Raw genomic sequence first — 24,832 nt, forward strand, 5'->3', positions numbered from 1 at the left:
GTTGGTGATGGAATAGTAAAAGGAATGCCGTGCTGGGGACAGAGCTAGAATCCTGGCTCCACTCCCTGCTGTTGCTATGCATGAGGGCACTACATGCATGAAGTGGGCCCAAGTGATGGCACTTCAGCTGTAGACATTTCTGGTTGAAGCCACTTATCCTTTATTCACACAGACATGGAGATGGCCATCCTTGACATCACTGCACCTGTTCATTGTTATTGTTTTAAGGCAATACTGGTTTCATATAAACTTTGTTTCTTGTGTACTATTGTATGCTACAATATAGTACTCTGGGATATTTCTAATAAAAATGACTTAGAAATAAATACATAAAGCTGCATAACTGATCATATTCGGTCATAGGATAGAATCACAAAGCCCATTGAGATCATAGGGCATTGTTCTTAGGTCAGTATTGCCCTTACTCTGAAAGTTCCTGTTCAACTCTCCTCAAAAACCAAGAAAAACAGAGGGACAGTTTGGTGATTTCTGAAAGTTTTCCTGACAAGTGCTGAAACTTAATCATTGACTTAGCTCTATAGGACTTCCGGGGGCGGCGCGAACGGCAATGGCGGTCTCCTTCCATCTGTGAAGGGGAAGCTCCGCAGAAACGGGTCGTCCGCTACGGCGAAGCGGAGACCCAGGCTGGAAATCCACAGGCAGCAATATCCTGTGGCCGTGGGACTCTGCGGGCACCATAAGCGCCCCTCGAAACGTTGAAGAGACCTCGTAAGGGGCTCCGGAGCGTGAAAGGGCTGGCGCGGTGCTGTGAGTCGATCGCTCTTTCTGTGGAGTGAAGCCGCAAAGCTGCTGTCGGTGAGCGCTGACCTCTTTTCCTGGGACTATTCGGCTTAAAACAACTTCCCGTGAGTAGGTGAAGTTTATGGAATTTGGGACTAAATTGATTTAAAATTTGGCACTGAAGCGGGAGACGCAACCAGGAAGTCCGTCTCCCGGCTCTGTTTAAAGACTTAAAGCAAGGACGTCAAACTTTCTAATGGCTTTGAAATTGCAACCTTAGAAGGAACTAACCTGAGCATCAACTAAACTGAGGTGTAGGAAGCAAATCTGAATTGCACCTTGTTATTTGTGGATTTTACTTTTCTATCGGCGGATATTTTGTTTTACCTCTTCTTTTGTGGATTTACAAAAAGCACTGAGAAATCCCAGCAATCGGGCTGCCAGACTATTAGAACTGCTAGGCTGTTGGAATTGCTACATTGAGCTGTTATATTGGACTGTTACATTGAACTGCTACATTGAACCTGCACTTTCTAGAGACAATGTAAGTACTTTAGGATCAACTCTGCAAGGGACTTTGATGCTGTTTGATACTGTTATTAATGCTTAAGGGATCTTGAGTAATTTGGAAAAATTGCAACCTTCTCCTTTAAGACATACTTAATGGAGACACATTGAGATTGCAGAGTTTTGAGAAATTAAAGGATAAAGTTCGAGACTGGTTATATTACTACCAAATTCGAGCAGTTTTTAATATGGACAAGAAAGTAGGCTTTCAGGTGGAAAAATCGAAATTAGAAACAGAACTGTTAGAACCTAAAACTAAGGTATTTTCGAGAATGTATAACTTGCTGTTAAAATGGAACACTCAGGATGAAATGGTCAAATCAGCTATGATTAAATGGGTGCAAGACATTGGTCACAATATTATGTTCGCTGACTGGGAACGGTTATGGACCACAGGTGTGAGGTTTACGGCATGTAATGCCTTAAAAGAAAATATTATGAAAATGATATATAGGTGGTACATGACCCCAGTCAAGCTTGCAAAAGTAAATCATTTGCCTGATAATAAATGTTGGAAATGTAAGGAAACTGAAGGAACATTCTTTCACCTTTGGTGGACATGCCCAAAGGTTAAGGCCTTCTAAAAAAGGTATTTAAATATACTTTCCTTAAGAAACCAGAGGCCTTCCTTTTGGGCATTGTCGGCCAAATGGTGTCAAAGAAGGACAGAACTTTCTTTATGTATGCGACAACTGCAGCAAGAATACTGATTGCAAAATACTGGAAGACACAAGATTTGCCCACCCTGGAAGAATGGCAGATGCAAGTGATAGACTACATGGAGTTGGCAGAAATGACTGGCAGAATCCGAGACCTGGGGGAAGAGTTAGTGGAAGAGGATTGGAAGAAGTTTAAAGACTATTTGCAAAAACCATTGTAAAATGTTGGAATGTTAAAATATTGAAAGGCTAAAATGATGCAAGATATAAAGACAATGTGGCATTAGTGATATAAGTAAAAGGAGTATGTAACAAATGTCTCAAAAGACAAGGGCGGAAAAATTAGAGTACACTGTGTCAAATGTAATCAAAAGGATATAAAGGGAAAAATTGGAGACACAATGGGTTGAAATGCATAATATAGATTAAGATTTGAAAGCGGGTAAGATATTGCCTAGCCTCAGCGCCTAGGGCTTGCCGATCGAAAGGTCGGCGGTTCGAATCCCCGCGGCGGAGTGCGCTCCCGCTGCTCGGTCCCAGCGCCTGCCCACCTAGCAGTTCGAAAGCACCCCCGGGGGCAAGTAGATAAATAGGTACCGCTTACCAGCGGGAAGGTAAACGGCGTTCCGTGTGCGGCTCTGGCTCGCCAGAGCAGCGTTGTCACGCTGGCCACGTGACCCGGAAGTGTCTGCGGACAGCGCTGGCCCCCGGCCAATAGATGTGAGATGGGCGCACAAACCCCAGAGTCTGTCAAGACTGGCCCGTTCGGGCAGGGGTACCTTTACCTTTACCTTTTTAAGATATTGCTGAATATGAGTGTGTAAAAAGGAACACAGAAAAGGGAGATGTGAGGAAGTCAGGAAGAAGGGTTATGAAAACAACAAGTAAAAATTTGGATTTTTATGTCTTTTTTATGTCTTGTTTTTATGTTTTTTTTCTCTTTTTGTTTTTTACCTTTTATATGTTTTTATTGTATTTATCTGTTTTGCTTTGAGTGTGATAATGTTGTTTATTTTTTGGTTTGATTGGAAGGATGGTTTTTTGTTTAAAATCTCAATAAATATTGTTTTTTTTTAAAAAGACTTAGCTCTATAACTCAGTAAATTTAAATCTGCTTTAGATGCTGTATGATGTCAAATGACCAGTAACCTTTTAGTCGCCTCTTAGAAGCATCAGCTGCTATCCCAACCCTGTTTGCTCAGAAGTCAGCTCTGATTACTCCATGAGACCTACAATGGAATTGGGGAGGCAGTGGGGAAGTGGGTGAGAAATGAGAGGACAATAATACTCCCCCCCTTGACTGTTATAAGCAGCTGCTGCCAGCAATTAAATGCTCAAGATGGCATATAATTATCACTGGGCTTGAAAAACCTTCCATTCCTACAAACATACCTGGGACCAAGACTCACTGAGCAGAGTAGGACTTGCTTTTGAATAAACACTCATATAGGATTGCTCAGTAAACTGGAGAACAAAACCTAACTTTTACAAGATTTCATGAACTCCTGCGAAGAGATTGTGCATGCATTTTCAGAAGTCTGTTTCTCCCTACTTGCATTTTATTTAAGTTGTTCATAAATGCCAGAGAGATGTATTGGGTGTATTAAAAAGAGTTGTAGCTGCAGTTCCAGTGTTGCACTTTCTAGGAGCCTGGCTACACATTGCACTCGACAGCTCTGGCCATGTAGAACACTAAAGATTCCCTCCTGACAGAACACTGGAAAGATTTCATTTTTCATTTCATTTTTGTTATTTGTATGCCACCTTTCCACAGTTAAAAACACTGCTCAAGGTGGCTTACAACATGACAAGATTTACATAATTACAAAAGTCAAAAACAATAAAAAACCACATAAAAAACACCAAAACTAAATGGAAAACAATTTCCACATAAATCAAAATCTAAAACTAAGAATACATCATTAATACCAGAGTTTAAAACAAGATAGGTAAAAAGTAACAGCAATTTAAAAAAAAAACAAAATGGAGACCTCTCTGCCCAGCAGCAGCAGTCCTTTATAGAGCCCACCAGGCCCCACCCTAGGCCAGATGGTGAGAGGCAGGACTGGGGCGCTTAGGCACTGAGCAGGGGAGTCCTCAATTCAGGCTTCTCTTCAATTCATTTTTTAAAAAAATATTTTATTATTTGACTATAAGAACAACATATAATCAAATACCTGTGAAGAGATCCAAGATTTAGAACCTCAAAGCCAAAGTGAGAGCATTTGGGTCAAAATTAAGGGGGAGAAGAATAACAGAGACCTCATTGTGGGAGTTTACTATAGATCCCCAAGCCAAACGGAGGACATAGATGATGCCTTCCTGGAACGGATGGCCAAGCATGCAAAAGGAAGGGAGATAGTAGTAATGGGGGACTTCAATTAGCCAGATATTTGTTGGATGTCAAACTCAGCCAAGAGCATAAGGTCAAACAGATTCCTCACTGGCCTTGCAGACAACTTCATTGTCCAGAAAGTGGGAGAAGCAACAAGAGGAACAGCCATTTTAGATCTGGTCCTAACCAATGTTGATGACCTGGTTAGTGGGGTAGAAGTGGAAGGATCATTAGGTGCAAGCGATAATAGAATCATAGAATCATAGAATCATAGAATCATAGAGTTGGAAGAGACCACAAGGGCCATCGAGTCCAACCCCCTGCCAAGCAGGAAACACCATCAGAGCACTCCTGACATATGGTTGTCAAGCCTCTGCTTAAAGACCTCCAAAGTAGGAGACTCCACCACACTCCTTGGCAGCAAATTCCACTGTCGAACAGCTCTTACTGTCAGGAAGTTCTTCCGAATGTTTAGGTGGAATCTTCTTTCTTGTAGTTTGGATCCATTGCTCCGTGTCCGCTTCTCTGGAGCAGCAGAAAACAACCTTTCTCCCTCCTCTATGTGACATCCTTTTATATATTTGAACATGGCTATCATATCACCCCTTAACCTCCTCTTCTCCAGGCTAAACATGCCCAGCTCCCTTAGCCGTTTCTCATAAGGCATCGTTTCCAGGCCTTTGACCATTTTGGTTGCCCTCCTCTGGACACGTTCCAGTTTGTCAGTGTCCTTCTTGAATTGTGGTGCCCAGAACTGGACACAGTACTCCAGGTGTGGTCTGACCAGAGCAGAATACAGTGGCACTATTACTTCTCTTGATCTAGATGCTATACTCCTATTGATGCAGCCCAGAATTGCATTGGCTTTTTTAGCTGCCGCGTCACACTGTTGGCTCATGTCAAGTTTGTGGTCAACCAAGACTCCTAGATCCTTTTCACATGTACTGCTCTCAAGCCAGGTGTCACCCATCTTGTATTTGTGCCTCTCATTTTTTTTGCCCAAGTGCAATACTTTACATTTCTCCCTGTTAAAATTCATCTTGTTTATTTTTGCCCAGTTCTCTAATCTGTCAAGGTCATTTTGAAGTGTGATCCTGTCCTCTGGGGTGTTAGCCACCCCTCCCAGTTTGGTGTCATCTGCAAATTTGATCAGGATGCCCTTGAGTCCATCATCCAAGTCGTTGATAAAGATGTTGAATAAGACCGGGCCCAAGACAGAACCCTGTGGCACCCCACTAGTCACTCTTCTCCAGGATGAAGAGGAACCATTGATGAGCATGCTCTTCTGAAGTTTACTATACAGCGGAAAGGAGCAGCCAAGCATACTAGCACTCAATTTCTTGACTTTAAGAAAGCCGACTTCATAAAACTTAGGGAAGTGCTGGGTGAGATCCCATGGACAGGAATACTAAAAGGAAAGGGAGTTCATGATGGCTGGGAGTTTGTTAAGAGGGAGATAGTAAAAGCACAACGTCAGGCAATACCAATGAGACGGAAACATGGAAGGTGCCTAAAGAAGCCAGGGTGGCTATCTAAAGAACTTTTAACTGAGTTAAGATTAAAAAAGGATGTGTACAAAAAATGGAAAAGGGGGGAAACCACCAAAGAGGAATTCAAACAAATAGCCAGCACGTGTAGACACAAAGTCAGAAAAGCTAAAGCACAGAATGAACTCAGGCTTGCTAGAGACGTTAAAAGCAACAAAAAAGGCTTTTATGGGTATGTTCGTAGCAAAAGGAAGAACAAAGAAACAGTGGGGTCACTCAGAGGAGAAGATGGTGAAATGCAAACAGGGGACACAGAAAGGGCTGAACTCCTCCATGCTCAGTGCCTCAGTCTTCTCCGATAAAGAAAACAATGCCCGACCTGAAGAATTTGGAGCAAATGATTCAGCAGAGGAAACACAGCCCAGAATAACTAAGGAGATAGTACAAGAATACTTGGCTAGTTTAGATGTTTTCAAGTCTCCAGGGCCAGATGAACTGCATCCAAGAGTATTAAAAGAACTGGCAGATGCGATCTCAGAACCACTGGCAGTCATCTTTGAGAATTCCTGGAGAAGAGGCGAAGTCCCGACAGACTGGAGGAGGGCAAATGTTGTCCCTATTTTCAAAAAGGGGAAAAGAGAGGACCCAAATAATTACCGCCCAGTCAGTCTGACATCAATAGCAGGGAAGATTCTGGAGCAGATCATTAAGCAAACAGTCTGTGAGCACCTAGAAAGGAATGCTGTGATCACCAATAGTCAGCATGGATTTCTGAAAAATAAGTCATGTCAGACTAACCTGATCTCGTTTTTTGACAGAATTACAAGCCTGGTAGATGAAGGCAACACAGTGGATATAGCCTACCTTGATTTCAGCAAGGCATTTGACAAGGTGCCCCATGATATTCTTGTAAAGAAGCTAGTAAAATGCGGTCTTGACTATGCTACCACTCAGTGGATTTGTAACTGGCTGACTGACCGAACCCAAAGGGTGCTCATCAATGGTTCCTCTTCATCCTGGAGAAGAGTGACTAGTGGGGTGCCACAGGGTTCTGTCTTGGGCCCGGTCTTATTCAACATTTTTATCAACGACTTGGATGATGGACTCAAGGGTATCCTGATCAAATTTGCAGATGACACCAAACTGGGAGGGGTGGCTAACACCCCAAAGGTCAGGATCACACTTCAAAACGACCTTGACAGATTAGAGAACTGGGCAAAAACAAACAAGATGAATTTTAACAGGGAGAAATGTAAAGTATTGCACTTGGGCAAAAAAAAATGAGAGGCACAAATACAAGATGGGGGACACCTGGCTTGAGAGCAGTACATGTGAAAAGGATCTAGGAGTCTTGGTTGACCACAAACTTGACATGAGCCAACAGTGTGACGCGGCAGCTAAAAAAGCCAATGCAATTCTGGGCTGCATCAATAGGAGTATAGCATCTAGATCAAGGGAAGTAATAGTGCCACTGTATTCTGCTCTGGTCAGACCTCACCTGGAGTACTGTGTCCAGTTCTGGGCACCATAGTTCAAGAAGGACACTGACAAACTGGAACGTGTCCAGAGGAGGGCAAAAAAAATGGTCAAAGGCCTGGAAACAATGCCTTATGAGGAACGGCTAAGGGAGCTGGGCATGTTTAGCCTGGAGAAGAGGAGGTTAAGGGGTGATATGATAGCCATGTTCAAATATATAAAAGGATGTCACATAGAGGAGGGAGAAAGGTTGTTTTCTGCTGCTCCAGAGAAGCGGACACGGAGCAATGGATTCAAACTACAAAAAAGAAGATTCCACCTAAACATTAGGAAGAACTTCCTGACAGTAAGAGCTGTTTGACAGTGGAATTTGCTGCCAAGGAGTGTGGTGGAGTCTCCTACTTTGGAGGTCTTTAAGCAGAGGCTTGACAACCATATGTCAGGAGTGCTCTGATGGTGTTTCCTGCTTGGCAGGGGGTTGGACTCGATGGCCCTTGTGGTCTCTTCCTTGTGGTCTCTATAATTCTATGATTCTATGATCCCCCAGTCCAGAGCAAAAAACAGCAGGCATCAAAAAAAACAAGTTGTAATTTCTCTCCCATCCACGAGGGATCTGCAATTTAACTACAAGCGGAGTCCAACATTTAGTTTCCCAGCTTTATCTGCCAGTTTTTAAATCCAAAATGTCAAATGGTAATAGTGGACAATCAATAAAAAAAAAATTACTTTAGGTCGAAATCCCAAAAAAGAAAAGAAAATAAGATGTATCTTCTTCTTCCCCATTAGCTCCGTTACGCAGAGAAAAGAACAATGGAGTCGGAAGCTTCACTTCCATTACGCAGAACTTTTTAAAAGTGAAACCAAAGTACTTTCAATCTTCTACTTTCGTCTCACCGTTACAAAGAGATCTTAAAATAACAATATATTAGTCCCTTTGCCCCCCCTTCTGACTTTTCCGTCTTCAAGTTACTTTGTACCTTCTTAGATAGTTAAAAAGTCAGAAGGGACACTCACTCTTTTATCCAGCTTTGCTTGTATCGCTGCGTCTGAGCTCTTTTGACTTCCCTTTTTTCCCGAGTCCTTCCTTTGATACAAATCGAATTCTTTTAGATTTTTTAGGGTTGAATTTCTTTCTTTTGAGAATCCAGCGCTTGCCCTGCAAGCTTGGGGCTTCTTTTTCCAGAGATAGCTATGGCTTCCCCTCAGCCTGCTTATCCCCCCGCCGTGCTCTTCGCTCCCTAACGGGAGTTACCTGACGGCCGGGAGGTTCGCGTTTTCAGCTCTGCGGGAACCAGTGTATCTGGACACCCTCCAGGTACTTTTCAGGGGACCACGGCGCCCTGTGGAACCCCTATTTTTCTCTGAAAAACACGGGATTCTCCGCTAGGAAAACTCCTGCTTGCGACGAGATCACGCTGAACCGGAAGTGATGTTATCCCAAATTGTTATCTCAAAACATTACAATGTCAGCCAGCAAATATTTCCTACTTCCCTCGAAAAGGAATTCTCATCTTTCCGTGCTGCATCATATTAACAAATGCCATCTTGTTTGTTCTTTTATGTTTATCACGTCCTTCAAATTTGAGTAAAGCTGCACAGTTGAATACTTAATACTAGAATACTAGAAGTCCATCTGTACTCTTAAAAAAAAAAGGTTTCTTAATGAGGCTTGGCATAGAAAACCAACTGTAGATGTTAAGAAGAGAAAAAAGACTTACCAAACACCTCTGTAATCCAAACGCCATGATGAGAATCTCTTTGAAGTCCAAGCTTAAACACCAGGGACTGTGCAATTCTGCAGATTTTTTCTCAATCTTCTTTGGTCCAGACTATGTCTGTTTATTGTCCAAATCTAATTATTTTATCAAACAGATATGTCCGGCTTGTTAGAGTGACTTCAGAGAGTGCCAGACGTACCCAGAGTCCTTGCCACTTGCACCTTGATGCCAGCCGACAAATCTTGGATGATCTGCAGGTCTACGAGACAGTCCTCCCCGACCCTGGGGAGTCTGCCAGGGCTAATTACCCCCATATCAGCCCTGAATTACCGGCACGGCTGGGATCTGATTGTATGGGAGTCAGCCATTTCCTACTGCCAGAAACAGGAAGCATTTCCTGAAATATTTTTAACCAGAAGTTTTTAATCAATGGGCATTTCCACCACATGTGTATAAATGTTCCTTCATTCCCACCATTTCTCCAACATTGCAGATAAATATTTTTGTCTATTTTGCTTAGCAATGTGGGGTGCAAGTTAGCTTTGGGTTAGCTTTAAGGTGTTTTCTCTTATTCAGGCAGAAATAGCTCGAAAGGGGGCTTGTCGCCACATTCCTTCCCACAAACCATCATCAATCCCTTCTCCCAAGTCTCTTTCCCATCTAGTCTTCAACAAGGAGGGTTTGAGGTTGAGAAATTTACAATTGCTTTATAGATTAAAGCAATTAGACCGTTACCTCTAGGGTCTGTGGTATATAAAATATTTTCAAATGCAGTTAGTGACTCTCCCTTGTTTGTGAATATCTGTGCTACTTATAAAATGGATGACTTTATGGATTACCATCCAATTATGGGGAAAGTTTTGAACCATTTCTTGTAGTATTAATCCAGACAATGGGGTATTTTCTTTGTAAAAGTCTTTAAGCCAAAACAGGCCCACATTTCCCCATTTTTCAAAGGGGAATGTTCTGTCTCTATTATAGAAAGTAGGGTGAAATGCCAATGGTATTACAGGAGAAGGCTGAGAGGCCATCCATGGGAATCATTTCTTCCAAAATTTTAGATTAGATAAAAAAAGGGGTTTACTATTTCAATTTAAAAAAATTATTAATTTGCCAGAATGGGACCCCTCTTATTGAATTCTGTTCTTTTGGGTTTTCCATATTTAGCCAAGCTATTTGTTGAGATCCTTGAATTACCAGGAAAATGCTATGTAGATGGGCTGCTGCATACAGGATATTAGGTACTGCCGCGCCACCTCCTCTGGCTGGTTGATATAACGCTTTGGCCTTTTATTCTGGTGTATAAATTTCAGAAGCATGTTTTGCCAAATTTGTAATTTTTTGTCTTCTATGGCTATTGGTAAGACTCTAAAGAGATAGAGGAGGTGCGGCAGCACCATCATTTTTATAGTGGCGATTCGGCCCAACCATGACAGCGAACCCTTGCTCCAAGTTTTCAATTTTTGTCTAATCTCTCGGATCATTGGACCAAAATTAATTTTCCAAATTGTGAAGGTTCCTGGGGATAATAACTCCTAAATATTTAAAATATTTCTGGCAAAGTTTTATTCCAGTGGAGTGCTGAAATTGTAGTTGTACTTCAGGTGGCATATGAATGCATAGCAGGTCTGATTTGCTATAGTTAACACAAAAACCAGAGACCTTTCCGTAAGCATCAAGAATTTTCATTACTGCAGGGATAGATAGATGATAGATAGATAGATAGATAGATAGATAGATAGATGATAGATAGATAATACTTTATTCGGCTATAAGCCCACAAGGTAAAAACCAATCAATAAATAAAATAGCATTTTACATTCTAAAATATCAACTAAAATATTTCAACGCATGCTCTCCTTCACATTACATACAAGATTTCTTCTAGGGTGAAATCATCTGCGAACATGTTCACCAGAGGACTCTGCCCATTAAATTGTATTCCAGACACCTCAGGTTCTCCCCTAAGTGCTAGAGCCAAGAGTTCCATGGCCAGGGCAAAAAGCAGGGGCGACAATGGGCAGCCCTGCTTTGCGCCCCGGCCCATCAATATAGGCTCAGAGTGTATACCATTTATCAAAATATTTGTGGTACAATCCTGATATAAGGTAGTCAGCAGTGCAATGAATGGGGCTCCCATGCCAAAAACCTTGCAAGGTTTCAAAAAGAAAATTCCATTCAAGACAGTCAAATGCCTTTGTTGCATCCAATGTAAGGATGGCTGTCGGTGCCGGTTGGTTTGATCCCCAGTATATTGCACTGTGGATCCTCCTAATTGGGGTAGTTATTGACCTTTGCCTAATAAAACCTGTCTGATCCGAATGTACATAATTTGGTACAATCATCGCTAACCTGTGTGTAATAATGTTTGTAAGTAATTTTAAATCAACATTTATTAATGAGATAGGCCTCATTTACTAATGAGATAGGACTCAACCAACTCCAAGTCTTTATTTGGTTTTGGTAGCACTACAATGTGTGTGTTTTTCCAAGTTCCAGGCATCAGGCCATGATCCTTTGTATCTGTAAATAATTTCAGCAAGAATGGGACCTCGTTCAGAAAATGTTTTATAAAAATAGCCAGTAAATTCATCTTGTCCAGGGAGGGGAGACGTACTCATTGTAGTCCCCCACCTCCTCTGGTGAGTCTCCTGGACCAGAATCAAGTCCAATCTCCCTTTTCTTAATTCCTTCCAAACCCGTCTCCTTTTTATGGGTGACCCCAGTCCATTAACATTCCATGTGATTATTTTTAAATTATCCATACTTGCTCCAGGATGATTAGTACATCATAGGAGCACATGGAAAACATTATATCTAAAAGGCAATTGTTGGCAACTTGCAATAGTTTAACAGCTGGATGGAGAACAAACCCCAAACTTCCCCTCCCCCCTTTCCCCTCCCACCTACAACAAGAAAATATCCTCCTACTGTTGGAACCATTGTGGTATCCACAGAGTAGTAAATTCTACTCTTTCAGTAGTGTTAACAATAGGGTATGACCAAAATCTCCGCTCCCCCCCCCCAGGAACATTCTATGATAGTAAAGTTACAAAGCATGTCATACAAACTAAGACAAAACTATCTCACAAAGAGCAGAAGCGATCTTGTGGGATTCTCTGTCCATTTTTCTTCTGCATTGGGTTTCCCCCCCTTTAATTTTCTTCACTGTCTTCCCCCCTTGTTGTTGCCATCCAAAGGGGTCTTTTTCTGTCTCTTCAGCAGCGCTTTCCTTCTGTTGTCATGTCTTCAATCTGTACATTGAGCTGTTTCAATAATTTTTTAGCTTCTACATGCGAGGCTGCCACCTTGGTTATTCCATTATGAGTGATGATCAGCTTAAAGGGGAATCCCCATTTGTATTTTATCCCTGCATTGCGAAGCAATGTGGTGTATGCTTTGAATTCACGACGTCGCTGCAAGGTCCCAGGAGAAAGGTCTGGGAAGATAGCTATAACAGAGTCCTCATGTTCTATTTTTTCCAGTTTTCTGAAACGTTGCATTAAATCATTTTTCACCAAGAACGTGTTAAAGCAGACAATCACATCTCTGGGGGGGGGTTCCCGTTTTTTTAGGTTTTGGTCTCAGGGCTCTGTGTATGCATTCTATATTTTCTGCACTGATTTTGCAGTCAGGAAATAATTCTTGAATCCACATGAGGAAGGCCACTTTTAGATCTGAGTCTCCAAAATTTTCAGGTAGGCCCCTGGCCCTCAAGTTAAGTCTCCTTTCCCGATCTTGAGAGTCTTCCAGTTGGTCACAATATTATGTTCGCTGACTGGGAAAAGTTATGGACCACCGGAGTGAGGTTCACGGCATGTAATGCCTTGAAAGAAAATATTATGAAAATGATATACAGGTGGTACATGACCCCAGTCAAACTGGCAAAAATATATCACTTGCCTGATAACAAATGCTGGAAATGTAAGGAAACTGAAGGAACATTCTTTCACCTCTGGTGGACGTGCCCAAAGGTTAAGGCTTTTTGGGAAATGATCTACAATGAGTTAAAAAAGGTATTTAAGTATACCTTCCTTAAGAAACCAGAGGCCTTTCTCTTGGGCATTGTCGGCCAAGGGGTGTTAAAGAAAGATAAAACTTTTTTATGTATGCAACAACAGCAGCAAGAATACTCATCGCAAAGTACTGGAAGATCCAAGATCTACCCACACTGGAAGAATGGCAGACGCAACTGATAGATTACATGGAGTTGGCTGAAATGACTGGCAGAATTCGGGACCTGGGAGAAGAGACAGTGGAAGAGGACTGGAAAAAATTCAAAGACTATTTACAAAAACATTATAAACTGTATGAATGTTAGGAGAATGCACGATTGAAAGAAACACGGCAGCAGTAATTTTATTGTAAGACATATGAGAATAAGTGATGTTTAAGGAAATGATGAAATTTGAAGTAATATTATGTTCAAGCCAAGTAGTTTAATTTATGATAAAACCATTTAAAAGTTGGAACATAATATTTGAGATTTATAAAATAAGAATGGAAGTAAGGTAATAAATTGCTGCATATAACTACATGACTGAGAACGCAGGGAAGGGTGATGTGAGGAAGTCTAAAGATTATGAAAATATGATTTATGAATAACTTTATTTTATCTGTATTTTCTTTTTTCATTCTTTCTTTATCTTATAATCTTACTTTGATTCTTTTGTTTGTTATATGGTGATGGTACTTTATATGTTTGGTGGTTTGTTTGTTGTTTAAAAATTGTAATAAATATCATTTAAAAAAAGAGAGAGAGAGAGAGGGCCCGTAATTCTGTTTTTTATATAGCGTTCTGCAATAGCTAGAAAATTTTAAAAAAATGAAAGCTGAGGTTCCATTTGACTCTTGGCTCAGCAGTAGTTTTCATGGTGCAAAATTTGAGCTACTTTTTTTTTTTGGGGGGGGTATTTTTTTAGTAAAACTGCCAGTACAGTTATTATCTAGAATGCATAACACTTGTACAGAGTATACATAATTCTGATCTCAGTCCAGCTATCTGAATCCTGCAAAGTAGTTACTGGTTTTATTTTTACACTTTCTGGCTATTTCCTTTACAAGATCAGTCATGCCCCCCTCACTTAAAAAAAACACCCCACCAGACCCTTCCTTGAAATGGCAAGTATACTACAGAGACATAATGTTTAAGATTCAATGCACATGTTTCTCTCTCCCCCCTCTCGTCAGAATGTGCTGTTCTTTATTTCACACTGGGAGAAACAAAAAAGCATAGCAACATAACCTGCTATGAACTTCAATCTTTCACTTGCTGTGTTTGTTACCTTTTTGGTGGCAGGTTACCTGACTCCATTGCCTAGCCTTGCTCTGTATTTTGTGTGCAGCCATTCAGTTTTATGATATGGCAACAGTGCTAAATCCTGTGTTTTTAAATGAGTCCTTGCGGAAAAATTGTATAATCTTATCAAAATGGCCTAAGAGCTGCTTAATGCTATTCTGGTCAGTGTGCTGTCATTCTACTGGCACTTTCTGTTGCTTGCTCTACTTTGTGGAGCCCTGTGTCACACACATTGTCTCCAGGCTGTCAGACGTTTAGTATAAATCCCTGTCTGGGTTGTATAATAAACCTACAAAATGCTGTTGTTGAAGCTTCCTGCTCTTCATTTGGATAGTTTCATTGATTTTGCTTGAGTTACTCACTTTTGCTTAGAAGTGTTGTCCTTCTTGTCTGAATATAGATGTGGAAAAGGTTATTCTGAGAATTCAGCAGAAATTATCTTGTCTAAAACATCTACAGCCTTGGGTCCTCAAAGAAGAGGAATCCCACTGACATAAGAACATGCATTTTCAGATGGCTACTGATAGTCTCTAGGACAGTTTTATCTGGCTGGCCCCAAGGACTTGCAATATTTTAATCAAGATGTGATAGACAGGATGTGATAGACAGACAGAGAAGAGGTAGGCAAGGAGGATGAATAGAATAGTGCAATAAACCCAACAAACCCAACCCTGAAGATATAAGTCTGTTGTGGGCAGAGGTGCCAAGAGGATTTGATCAAGCAGGTGAGACACTTGCAGAAGCCCCTCCTTGCTTGGATCTTCATCAAGGAAGAATTGAGTCCTGTCAGGGAAAAAGGCAGAGTTGATATAGCTGATATAGCCATCTACCTATTGATATTTCTCTATATCTACTTAGTACTAAAGAAATTCAAGGTATCTAAAAATTCAAGGTATCTAAAGAAATTCAAGATATCTAATGGTAAAGAACATGAGAAAAGAACAGGAATGGTGACCTTGCAGACTGCCAGGTGCCCAAGAGGCATGATCATTTTGCCAAGAATAAATAAATATCTGAGTGGAAGACAAGAAAGAGGAAACAGCAAAATGCCACCTGGTTCCTACACTATAAAATATTAAAATTTTAATTAAGGAAAAAACCCTTCTCCAATAAGCCAAATAATTATAATAAAAAAAAATTCCTTCCAGTAGCACCTTAAAGACCAACTAAGTTAGTTCTTGGTATGAGCTTTCATGTGCATGCACACTTCTTCAGATACACTGAAGAAGTGTGTATCTGAAGAAGTGTGCATGCACACGAAAGCTCACACCAAGAACTAACTTAGTTGGCCTTTAAGGTGCTACTGGAAGGAATTTTTTTATTTTGACTATGGCAGACCAACACGGCTACCTATCTGTAACTGGAACCAAATAATTATGGCAGGCATAAATAAGTTGGCATCAGGGGAAATGTATTTCTAAGGCCCTGCATTTTCTGGTAGTAATAAAAAAGAAAGAAAGAGAAAAATGAAGGTGGCTGAAAGCAAAGAATCATTATGAGACTATTGCCTCCCCGGGGTTGTCAAAATCCCAACCTGTAAAAAGAAACATTTTTAGCATTTCCTAAAACGTCCAATGCCAAATTAAATTGGGGGGGAGGGTGTGGGGGGAGGGTGTGGTTAATGGTGTCAACACATAAACTCATAAACTGCTGCTAAGAAGAACCACTGATAGCATTCCTTTATTAAGAGGATTAAGTAAGTGTTTACAATAAATGAAATCTATTATTTATTTCTATTTGCAGTGTGTAGCCTATTTAGCCCAATAACTTCACGTGGAAAGTCAACATGCTGAACTGGTAAGGAGGCAGAGTGGCAGAGAGCAGACTTTGTAAATCAACAGGCTCCGGTTAAGGAAGCAATCCTTTAGGGCTGGGACTGGGGAGGGGAGGTGGGCTAGATCCTAAACCCATTCCTAAGCCCAGCCAGCAGCAGCCCTGCTGTTGAATGGAGTTTGGATTTGGTGCAACTTTATTCTGATTTACTTTACACTAGCTTCAAATATTTGAGAGGTTAGCAGCAAACCCTCCAACATTCCTCAGATGAAAATGGGGACATTTCTCACTCCCTGCCTCCAACTAACCCTCCTTTACCCCCCATTTTTTGTTGTCCGTCCCCCACCACAAAACATTTCCTCCACCACTACATCATTGGGACACCCCTTAATCCAGATTTTACTTAATTTTATTCTAGATTTACAAAAAGAAAAGCACACACCAGTAAATAAGTTTTAGAAAGGGGCAAGATTAGACACAGTCTGACAAAGCACTTTTTAAATAATAAAAAAACCAATTTACCTTGCCCTCTGCTCCACTTCCCATTTCTTTTCACCCAGAGCAGCCGTGCCCTCTGCCTGCCCCTCAAGGCCAGCTTGGCACATGGGGCTGGGCCTCGGCCACAGCAGCCCCTTGTCCAACTCCAGCAGCCACAGAGAGGCCACGGGATGCTCCCCTCGCAGCTGCTGTCACTCAGGACAAGTCACAGCTCATCCCGCTCCCTGAGCTCAGCAGCAGCACTGGCGAGGGAATAATTCTGGGACTGTTCCTGGAAAATTGGGGTACTTGGAGGAAATTTGTTGAAATACTACTAAACTTGTGCTTCCAGTTTTCATACTTCTACAACATTTCCCCACTTCTGATCTCAGACACCTTTCCATTCTGTTACCATTTCAGGTGTGAACAGAAGATCAAGTATGTAACCATGAGCTAACTTTCATCTTGTGTTTGCCCAGCTTATCGAACCACCAAAGCTTCTCACAGGACAGAATTACCATGTTTTAGCAAGAAGCATTATTTTGAACCTCACTGAACTTCTTTTCAGAAATTCAATAATTCTCCAGGAGTGATAATAACTCCTGAAAATCAAACTAATTTATAAATGCAATTTGTAAGTAAAAGCCAAACTAATTTGTAAATGCAAAATATTTTTGGACTTTTGTACATGTAGGAGATTGATTCATGAAGGCTCTAAGGGACCGTACACATTTTTGTTTGTTCTGTTATTTCGAGTCTTGGGCCTAAGAGGGTTTTGGGGGTTTTTTTGTCCCACTGCTTTCTTTCAGGGAAATCCACTGTTTACTGCTTAATCAGAATAAACATAAATCTGCAGAAAACCTGATTGACATTTGTTCTGATTCAGCGGTTAACAAGTTTTTACAGGGAAAGTGTTGGAACAAAAAAAGCCCTTCTCAGGCATGTGACTTGAAATCATGGGGCAACCAGACATATGTGTGGGCCCCAAGTCTCCTTGCATGCCTGTCTCACAGTTATTGAATTCAGCCAATTTTAGACAGAAATTTTAAACAGCTAATGCAGAAAAAAATAATTGCTGGAACTTTGCTGAGATAAGACTTGAGAACGTGGCCAGGGTCTCCACCAGTGTGACATGTGACGCTGCACTGCCCCTACACTGTGGTGGGAGTCTAGGCGGCCTGTCCGCAACCCGGCCCCACCCGGAAGTGGAGCCGATTTTCTGGGTGTACGTTTTGGGAGCACTTGCAGTTGGCTGTTAACATGACTTTAACCTTGTATTATAATTCCAGAAGATCTGTGTTTCCTTCCCATGATATCCTGTATCATGGGTAACAAACTGAATGTAGTCAGATACTTACCGTATTTTTCGCTCTATAACAGCAGATTTTTTCTCCTAAAAAGGAAGGGGAAATGTCTGTGCGTGTTATGCAGCGAATGTGTGGTCCCTGGAGCCGAAAAATGAGGCAAAAATCAAACCGCGCTTCAGGGAGAAGGGAGCTCCGTGAGACAGGAAGTTGCTGCTTTCCTGCATTCTGCCTCAGGGTCTTACTGCCCTCCCTGCTCTGTTTCGTTGCTGTGTTTGCTCAAACGGAACAAAGAGCAGGGAAAGCCCCTCCCCTCCAGGCAAGAAGAGAGGAAAAGCAGAGCGTCGCTCTATCCTGTCCCTGCTCCGGAGGGAACAATGTATGTGAAGGGAAGAGAGATTACAGGTTCGGCTTAAAATTCTGATTTGACTTCCTGCTTTTTGTTTTTGGAGACATACAGCATTCAAATATGCTTTCTTCCATTTAAAAGGATGAAATCCTTAAACAGTGGCTGGCTTGTGTGGGTGGGTGGGTGGGAAACTTTTGCCTTCCTTTCCTCACGTTATAGCCCTCTCCTGCATTCTTAGCCTTCTGTGTTTTTCCTTCCCTCCCCACTTAAAATGTGGTTACAAAGCATGGATCCACATGGATCCTCAGGATCTTTGCATTGGGTCACCCCAAATTCACCATCAGAGCACACAGCATGTCCATGGCTACAGCCTGCCCCCCCAAAATCACACACCCATTGTTGCCTGGGGCTGCAATGGTGCAAAAACGTGGTTACAAAGCATGGATCCACATGGATCCTCAGGATCTTTGCATTGGGTCAGCCAAAATTCACCATCAGAGCACATAGCATGTCCATGGCTACAGCCTGTCCCCCCCCAAAAAAATCACGCACCCACTGTTGCCTGGGGCTGCAATGGTGCAAAAACGTGGTTACAAAGCATGGATCCACAGGGATTCTCAGGATTTTTGCATTGGGTCACCCCAAATTCACCATCAGATCACATGTCTGTGGCCACAGCATGAAGCACAAAAATGATACGTCCACTGTTTCATTCAGAATATTTTTTTCCCTTGTTTTCCTCCTCTAAAAACGATGTGCGTGTTATGGTCAGGTGCGTGTTATAGAGCGAAAAATACGGTACTCTTCAGTGCCAAAACTTAGAGCTACAGTATATTCAGAAGTACAAATGAACATTTATTGCCTTCTAGTCTCCAATGTAATTAGCACCACTGATTATTTTCATGAGGGACTCTCTGTTCTTGTCAAAATCTTTACCATAACAACTTCTGAATTATAATACAGCTGTAACTGCCTGTACTACCGTGTTCAGTGGAGGAAGAAATGCAGAAGGAACATCTCAAAAATGAAATTAATTAAACTGGCTAATGTTCTCAAAGTTCTCTGAAGATGAAAAGCTCTACAGTAGTTTCAAATTATGATAATTAAATCACCCAAACGCTGTACTTGAGATTTTACTCAGTGAGCCTCACAATAACTGTATAAGATGGGTCAGTAACTGATGAGGAAGCTAAACATGAGAAAAAGGCTTACTTAGGACTCTTTAGAATAATAGCCGTTATGCATGCAGGCACTGTAAGCGGAAGCCAGGCTGCATGCATGACTTTGCAGGTCCCGGCCTTCATGCCTCCTGAAGCTCAGGAACTTCATCTGCATAACAAAAGGCAGAAAGGATTCTAAAACCCTTCAATGGATTTGCTGCGATAGGGCCAGTGTTGTGATTCGCCAGTCACAGCATAAGGTGACCTATCACAGGCAGGGAGGCCTGGGCTGCCTTAAGATGTTTATATCCTGGGCTGAGTGCCCCTGTTTGCCATTATTGTTCTTTGTGTTCCTGATGTTACAATAAATCCACTGATGTTACAATAAATCCATTTTGAGCTGAAATCTGGTCTTGAGTCATGCCTGAACCCACCTACACTTCAAAAACCTTCGACCTTTTTCAAAAATAAGACACGCCTTTAGTCCCAATCAACAACACGGCATCCAGTTTTCACTGTTTGCTGTGTGTTCTCCCTTTCTTTGTTCTCCCTTTCTAGACTGAGCAAAGGAAGCAACATGGCTGCTGTGCCTTTAGAAGGAGATCTTAGTCTGTCAGGTGCAGCTCAAATGGCAGAGGTAGGAAAAATGTGAAATTCCCTACTGAAATTCCCGGTTCAATATAGTCTCTCTCCATCTCTTAAAACAGGGAGGGAAGGAGGAACTTGCAAGTCTCCAGATGTTGGTCTTCAACTCCAACTCCCATCAGCCCCAGCAAGCATAGCAAATGGTCAGGCTGGAGCTGGAGTCTAGTAACATCTGGAGGACCACAGGATCATGCTTATTGTCAGAATAATTTGGTGCTGATGCAACTATTGAAATGCACCTTAGTTCATGGTGAAAGATCAATGCTGACTGAGAAACCTGTTAAGAACTGATTGCTCAGGTGAGATCAAGGCTCATGGCTCACATTCTTAGCCACAACTAAACCATCCCTGAAATACTGGCAGCCTTAGGGAAAGCTCAGCTTGCCATGTGATGCCCCTTACAGCTCTCTTTCTTCAGATGTATTACACTGTTTCTTTCACGTAGTTCTTTATGGGTTAGTGCTGTTATTCTACATCCTGTGTTCGGTTTCCTATCAGATTTGTTCATGGATGCTAGCAGGCCTAAAATTAATACACTGACCCAGACTGCATTGTTCCATTCCAACAGACACCTCAGATTCCTAATCCCAAACTCTCTCACACACACGTTTTCTTCCACTTCAAACAATGAGGAAGAAAGTACCATCATTCTAAACCTTATGGATTTTGTGTTGCTCAGTCGAGACAAAAGCAATTCTTGTTATAACAGTAATACGCACCCTTCTCTTTCATATCTATATTGAGATATTCCCCAGCAGGGAAAACACATCGAATTGTGAGCTACAGTAATGTCCAACCTTATTCCATCTTTTCGATAGCCTAGCAATTCATCCATTCCCCCCAGGAAATTGTAGAGTTGTAAACAGGATACAACTATCCTGAATGCTGTAAGAAGAAATCATAAATTTAAAATAAAGCTGCCTTCAGTTTTCTTAGAGACATGTACTCACAGAAGAACAGTGTGAAGTTGAAATCTCTGTTTGAAGGGGGGAAATGCAGGCTTCACATAGAGAATTTAAAATATTTGCTAGCAGCATTCAAATGTTCCTGTTGGATTTGAATAATAATGCTGTGGCCCAAAGAGTTGGTGGCACTTACAGAAAAGGAAGTTTACAGTTCATATTCAGTACTCCTCACAGATTTGTAGTGCAATAAATTCCCTTTAAAGTAGAAAACATTGTGTTTTCTATATGCCTGAGTAAATGTGATTAGACAAATTCACTCTCATTAACAGATGACTAAACTGAAGTTCTAGATAATGACTTTGCTTCCGCTCTGAACATTCAGTCATAACCCTTCCAACAGAGCTGGAGACAAGCATAGCAATTGTCATTCATTTCCTCAGGCATAATGCTAAGCACAGAACACAGAAATGGGTCTTGGAGAAGTGTGAGAAATTAGGTTTAATAGTGTAACTGTTATGGATGCTGATTAAGGATAGAAATGGGGTGGTCAGGTATTTTTAAATGCAGTTCCCAAGGGAGAGGAAATTTGGGAGGGCTTCAGGTGAATATTTGTAGGTTCTCAAATACTGTTTAATGTAATACTTCTCGTTCCCTTCCCATCTGAAGCAAAGGGCAAGAAGCAGGGACACAGGCCTCGTTCACTCTCCCATGGACACTGAACTTCTGCAGGGGGGAACCTGAGGTGTTCAGGGAGGCTCCGTGCACAGTTTATAACCTTGATCTTCCTGGGTGCAGACTCAGGAGACTACTCAGGTAGAAAAGTCTCCTTGGTGCAGATGTGCAAGGCTGAAGCTCCACCATGTGGATGACTTTGCCCTCACTCTCCCCCTAATGCCATGGTCATCAGAGGTGGTGGCAGAATGACTGCGATTTATAGCAAAATGGGACATTTTTTCTAGAAGAGAGCTATAGTCTCTTGACACCTAAAACAGAATAGCAGCAGCACGTTTCCAAAGCAACTGGAACACTTTAAAAACAAGGTGGTGTGCTTTATTGAAATTTAAAAAATTATAACAAACAAATGTATGAAAAGTAAAAATGATAGTACAAAAAGATAACAATATTCGCTAATTCATATCACTGTACATTCTTCTAACAGATCCTATGACTTCCCGCCACCCCACCATGTATTTATAGCTTAACTTATCTGCTACACTATTAATCTCTATTTTCTTTTAAATAATATATGTTAATATTATATTCTCTTATATTTGTTCATCATTACACAGAGGTTATTCAAATGCTGCCACTGATGTCATATTGCTACAATAATCTTCTAAATATTTTTAATACATGTCTCATTTTCGAATAAAGGTCTGTATTACCTCTCAGCTTTCCTGTCATTTTTGCCAATTTGGTGTACTCCAACAGCTTACTTTCCCACTCTAGCTTTTTTGGGATTTTCTCTCCCTTCCAATTCATTGCAATATAGTATATATACTGTATATATTTAAAAACAAGGTGGTGTGTTATCACTTGCTTTGGATTAATCTCGGTGCTTTCAATTGTGTTTCTCCAGAGTAAGTAGCCTCCTAATGGGCAAAATCAAAACAGGAATGCATGCAAAGTTTCTTGAAACAATGCAAAGCTACTTATTTCCTTTGCTGAAAAGTTGATCTTTACCAGTTCCGTAAAGGCACAGAAAAAAGACACATATATTCATCTTAAATAATGCAGTAGAAACAAAAGAATAAATGTAATGAACTGTCAGGCATAAAAAATCTTTTAACATTTTCTTTTCAAGTTTCAAATCTTTATTGTTTCGGAGTGCCTGTAATAAAGTCTTAGGGGCTGATGCAATTCTGTCAGTTTGTGTTTCTGATGAAAGAAGCACCTTTCCCCCCTCCAAATATAAGTTTGGACTAAAAAAAAACTCATTCCCAATCTAGTGAGAAGTAAAGTTGGCTAAACACCATAATACAAATGTCAAATGAATAATGCAATGAAAAGATGGCTCCTTTCCAGGAATAGTGTGTTGAAACAAATAGTGTCTGATTAGAAGAGGAAAGCAGGGCAATATGTTCTTTTTCTCACCTAAAAATGTTATGTTAACGTATAATATCGTTATCACTCACTTTAGCTTAATGTTATAGAATTAGCTTTCCCATTCAACATGAGACTCATAGAATCATATAGCTGGAAGGGACCCAAGTCTCATCTAGTGCAACCCCCTGCAATGCAGGAATCCTGCCCACAGTCGTCTCCAGGGGGGCTTTAACCCCCAGCTTTCTGGTTAACAGCCAGACATACTGATCCATTGTGCCACAATAACAACAACCCCTAAGGCAGATATGGAGTAGAGAAGGCTGAACTCACCCAAACTCACCTCACTCCAATTATTCCAATTAAACTTTTTATTGCACTAGCCATAGGCCATGGCATCATCCAGAAGGGGAACAAAAAGAAAAAAAACAAGAAAACAACAACAATAACCATAAAAATAATCAGGCACAGACATACAATAAAACCACGGTCACGGCTACTAAAATTATTTGTTGCATTAAATAGAATAGAATAGCAGAAGATCCTCGGGTAAGATGTGCCAAATTAAATATCCGAATCCCCTTTGCAGTTGACCACTATTTTGTCTAGTTCCTTCCTCCTGATCTTCTTAGCTGCCAGCACATAGAGTGCTACTTTATAAGTAATAAAGTCTTCGGTGTTGTTCAGCAGCCATTTCACCCTTTCCACCCTATTCAAATGTGTTCCACTCGTAAACAGGGGTTTTATAAATCGGTCTCTTGGGTCTATGTATAATGGGCACTGCAATAAATGCACAGGTCCTCAACGCAAGGTTGTCCACACAGATAGAGTCTCTCTTCGTAATGTACTTTGCTGTACCGCCCATCAAACACTGCCAAGGGCATCAATTGGAATCGTAGTTCTGTAAAAGCGATTCTTAGTACGGCAAGTGGAAGCTTTGTCAGGTATCTGGCTCGGGCATGCTCCATTTTGCTATGTGGGAACCATGGTGAGCTCTTAGTAGAAGCAATCATGGTTAGATCCCTTTCTGCATCGAACCTAAAGAGACAGTCTCTTAAGTGCCTCTTATTTATCTTCATGGTCAGCTGAAGATCTTGTCATTGATATTGGGACAAGAGGTGTTGGATGCCAGTCTTCCAGCATTTGGTCTGTTCCCGTTCTGTGTAAGACATAGCGGGAAATCTCTCCTCCGAAAGAGATTGAAATCTTTTCACATAATTTAGGCACAGGTAAGATGTGGGTGGCGCTGTTGGTTAAACCACAGAGCCTAGGACATTCTGATCAGAAGGTCAGCGGTTCGAATCCCCGTGACGGGGTGAGCTCCCGTTGCTCGGTCCCTGCTCCTTACTGTCTTTACTGACGGTGCCCCCTCTAGAGGGGTGGTTGCCTGGCAACAAAATGAAGAATGGCACAGCCTTTACACACTTCCACAAAAGTCTGCCCAGCGTTCTGAGTTAGCAGCTGCTGTCAAAGCTTTGCATCACTTTTCCAAACAACCTTTTAATTTGATTGTGGACAGCCTTTATGTCACAAATGTCATAACTCGCCTACAGGGCAGTTATGTGAGTCCTTTATTGGATGACAACTTGTTGAGCCTTTTCCTTTCCTTACAATTGCTTCTTTCCAATCGCTCCCACCCTTTATTTGTGGTGCACATTCGCTCTCACCAACCCTTTCCAGGCTTTATCACTGATGGCAATGCAAAAGCAGATTCCTTGCTTAGAGCTTTGCCTGTTTCTCCTATTGAAAGTCATGCCTTTCATCATCAAAATGCAAAAGCCCTTAGCCGCCAGTTCCAAATCCCGTTGGAAGCAGCACGTGCAATCATCCAGCAATGCCCTCAATGCTCTAATCAGACTGGCCACCCCAGCCCTGGTGTTAATCCCCGTGGACT

At 41.5% G+C, this 24,832-nt stretch overlaps 2 long non-coding RNA genes across 2 annotated transcripts; both read left to right on the forward strand.

The window, feature by feature from the left end:
- Positions 1-11,029: 11,029 nt before the first annotated feature.
- LOC309531744 lies at positions 11,030-17,884 on the forward strand. The gene is made up of 3 exons (XR_014219416.1): positions 11,030-12,681; positions 16,026-16,129; positions 16,953-17,884. It is a non-coding gene; the product is annotated as an uncharacterized lncRNA (long non-coding RNA).
- Positions 17,885-18,998: 1,114 nt separating this feature from the next.
- Positions 18,999-22,286, forward strand: LOC309531643. The gene is made up of 2 exons (XR_014219364.1): positions 18,999-20,074; positions 20,169-22,286. It is a non-coding gene; the product is annotated as an uncharacterized lncRNA (long non-coding RNA).
- Positions 22,287-24,832: the final 2,546 nt, after the last annotated feature.

Source organism: Podarcis vaucheri (genome assembly GCF_965113315.1).
Source record: "Podarcis vaucheri genome assembly, chromosome: 4".
Taxonomy (NCBI): domain Eukaryota; kingdom Metazoa; phylum Chordata; class Lepidosauria; order Squamata; family Lacertidae; genus Podarcis; species Podarcis vaucheri.